Source organism: Hyaena hyaena, unplaced genomic scaffold (assembly GCF_003009895.1).
Source record: "Hyaena hyaena isolate Hyena2069 unplaced genomic scaffold, ASM300989v1 scaffold_906, whole genome shotgun sequence".
Classification (NCBI taxonomy): Eukaryota; Metazoa; Chordata; class Mammalia; order Carnivora; family Hyaenidae; genus Hyaena; species Hyaena hyaena.
This window is the reverse complement of record NW_024081532.1, coordinates 716,010-719,678: the sequence shown is the minus strand read 5'-3', so window position 1 is coordinate 719,678 and position 3,669 is coordinate 716,010. Positions and strand designations below refer to the sequence as shown.

At 38.9% G+C, this 3,669-nt stretch overlaps 1 pseudogene; it reads left to right on the top strand.

Annotated features, from left to right (window-relative positions):
• The first annotated feature begins 1,249 nt into the window (after window positions 1-1,249).
• On the top strand, window positions 1,250-2,658 carry LOC120222666 (annotated as a pseudogene).
• The last annotated feature ends 1,011 nt before the right edge of the window (window positions 2,659-3,669 follow it).

The window sequence follows — 3,669 nt, the reverse complement described above, 5'->3', positions numbered from 1 at the left end:
GATCCCCATGGTAACATGAAGAAAATGTCTATAGAATATATGCAAAAGGAATTGAGAAGAGATTTAAAGTATTTCACTAAGACACTAAATTAAACAACTAAAACAACAACAAAGGAAATAAGAGACAACATTATTATAAGGCATGTAGAAAATAACCAAAAAACAGAGACATGTCCCTCCTTATCAGCAATTACTTTTAATGTAAATGAATTAAATACTCCAATCAAAGCTAGAAACTGGCAGAACGGTGACAGAAAGATGATTTAACTCTATGTTGTCTAAAAGAGATTCACTTTATCCAAAAACACAAATAGCTTGACAGTGAAAGAAGGAAAAAGGTACCTCACGCACACATTAACTAAGAGATAGCTGGAGTGTTTCTACCAATATCAGACCAAATAGATGTAAAAAAAGAGAAATTTAGAAGAGACAAAAAAGAACAGTATATATTAATAAAAGTTTCAATAGGGAGAGAAGATATGACAATTAAAAACTTGTAGCATTTAATAACAGGTCAACTAAATATGTGAGCAAACATTGATAAAAGGGAGAGGTAGGCCAACCCACAACAGTAGCTGGAGAATTCACTCTCCCATTCTCAAAGCTGGATAGGGCACCCAGCAGAAGAAAAGTAAAGAAACACAGGGCTGGAGCAGCATAATAAACCAGCTCTGACACACATGTACACAGCACTCTACCCACAAATAACAGAATACATTTTCTTCTCCAGTGCACATGGGACAATGTCTAGGATACACATATGTTAGACCAAAAATTAAGACTCAACAGAATTGAAAAGGAGATATCAAACAAACTATCTTTTCCAGCCACAATGGGATGCTGTTAGAAATCAAACACAAAAGGAAAACTGAAAATATACAAATTGGAGGAAATTAAACACACTCTTAACCAATGGGCCAAAAGAAATCACAAGTAAAATATTTAAAAAATATTTAAGTCCATGACCAATTCCTGCCTTAGGGAGGGTTCTGTTTGCCCCCTCAGTTCCCCACCAGCCTCTTCCTACCAAGAGAGCCAGCCCTGTGGTTGAGGCTGAGGAAGAGCAGAGAAAGGAAAGTAAGGGTGAAGAAAGACCTGCCTGAGTCCAGGGGTGACTGCTGTGCCAGAAGTGGGGGTGGCGGCAGCGGCTGCAGCGTGGGTTGCACCTCTTGGAAGACTGCATGTGGGCAGGGGCTTCCTCCTGGCACTTTCCTCCCGACATCTGGGCTGTGCTGCCTCAGGTGCAGTAATGAATAATCTCTCCTTTAGATACCTATGTGGTCTCTTCTGTCCTTCTTACCCTGGGAAAATGACTTCAGAATTAATATTCTTCCTGCCCCCCTCCTCATCCAACTTACATGTTGACATGTGAAGAACAAGGAAGGCACTAGACTTCATACCAATCAGAACTAGCAGACTGGCAACACTCTTCTAGACAAAAGATGCTATTGACACTGCTAGAAATTTACCCAAGAGATACAAGAGTGCTGATGCATAGGGGCGCATGTACCCCAATGTTCACTGCAGCACTTTCAACAACAGCCAAATCATGGAAAGAGCCTAAATGTGCATCAACTGATGAATGGATCAAGAAGATGTGGTTTATCTATATAATGGAATACTACATGGCATTGAGAAAGAGTGAAATCTGGCCATTTGTAGCAACATGGATGGAACTGGAGAGTATTATGCTAAGTGATTTAACTCAGGCAGAGAAGGACAGATACCATATGTTTTCACTTATATGCGGAACAGGAGAAACTTAACATAGGACCATGGGGGTGAGGAAGGGGAAAAATAGTTGGGGAGAGGAAAGAAGGCAAACTATGAGATACTCTTGAATACTGAGAACAAACTGAGGGCTGGTGAGGGTGGGGGAGAGGTGAAGGGGGTGATGGGCATGGAGAAGGGCACTCGTTGGGATGAGTACTGGGTGTTATATGGAAACCAACTTCACAATAAACTATAAAAGAAAAAAAAAAGACATTATTGAGTGTTTCCTGACTAGAACCAGTAAAGGCAAAGAATTCCTGCATGTTTGAACGTTGTTCACCCAATGCCAAGTACACTTTACTCTTCTCACATTGAAGTGTTCTTGATCTTGGTTAGATGAGCAGTTTACATAGAACTGGGATCACGGAGTAATTGTCGTATGTTTTCATATGATTATTCTGGGTATGGCACAAGTTCTGAGAAACCATCAGACAAAAACCTCTATGCAGATATAGAAGCTGCTTGCCTTGCTCTTAGGACAAGGTATGGATAATGCCCTGAAAATGTGATTCTATATGGCCAAATTAGAGAAGGACAGTATCATCTGTGGATCTTGCTGCTTGGCATAAGAGTTCTGCTGTTATTTTTCATTCTCTTTTGACCTCGTTAATGCCTGTCGCTTTTCCTGATACTATAAAGACCTACTGTTTGGATGCATTTCCAAACATTGACAAAGTCCCTAAGATAAATTTTCCAGTATTAATTATTCACAGGACTGAAAATGAAGTCAGTGATTTTTCACATGGCCTCACATTGTTTGAGTCCTGCCAAAGACCAGTGGAGCCTCTGTGGGTAAAAGGGGCAGTTCACAGTGATATGAAACTTTACATACAGTACCTTGAAAGGTTGAAAGAGTTTGGGTCACAGGAACTTGTTAATTTGTAAAATAGTCTATAAATTTGCATAGTGGGTTTTCTTTTCTTGCTGCACTGAAATTTTTGGCAAATAATGTAAAACCTGAAGGTTTGTTTGCAAATCATGTTAATTGCCTTCATAAACGTACAGGTAATGATTTGTTAACAGACTTAATGAATGTTTAATTTCCAGAACTAGAAATTGGAAATGACAATACCGTACAGTCAGGCTGTGTAATTTATATTTGTTCTGTGATTTTTCTTAAATATCAAAATGAGTAGTGTATGAAATTTTAATTCTATAACATCAAATGCTGTAAAGTATTGCCAAATGCTTTTGCATATCAGACATATTTTTAAATATTTTTAAAGCATCTCAGTGTACTAAATCCTATCCAGGTATACAAATGTAATATTTCTTCAATAAAAAGCTGTATATCTAAAACAATTCAAGAACTCATAATAGAATAAACTGTTGAAAACGTGCAAGTTCGGGACACCTGGGTGACTTACTCAGTTGAGCGTCCAACATCAGCTAAGGTCATTATCTTACCCCTCGTGGGTTCGAGCCCCATGTTGAGCTCTGTGATGACAGCTCAGAACCTGGAGTCTGCTTTGGATTCTGTGTGTACGTGTGTGTGTGTGTGTGTGTGTGTGTGTGTGTGTGTGTGTGCCCCTCCCCCACTCCCATTCTATTTCTCTCTCAAAAATGAATAAATGTTAAAAAAATTTTTTAAATAAGAAAACGTGCAAGTTCACTAGAGATGACCTAAACCCTGTTGTATTGGGATAGAGATTTAAACGGTTATTTTATTGTAAAATACCTTGAATTTTCTCTATTCCCTGGTTATCATACATTCTATCCTTTAAAAAAATAATGTAAGACCCTATTTTTTTTTTTTACAAATAGTTATTGTCAAATTAGTTTCCACATAACACCCAGTGCTCATCCCCACAAGTGCCCTCCTCCATGCCCATCCCCCCTCCCCCCCACATCCATCAGTCCTTAGTTTGTTTCTCAGCATTCCGGAGTCTCTTATGG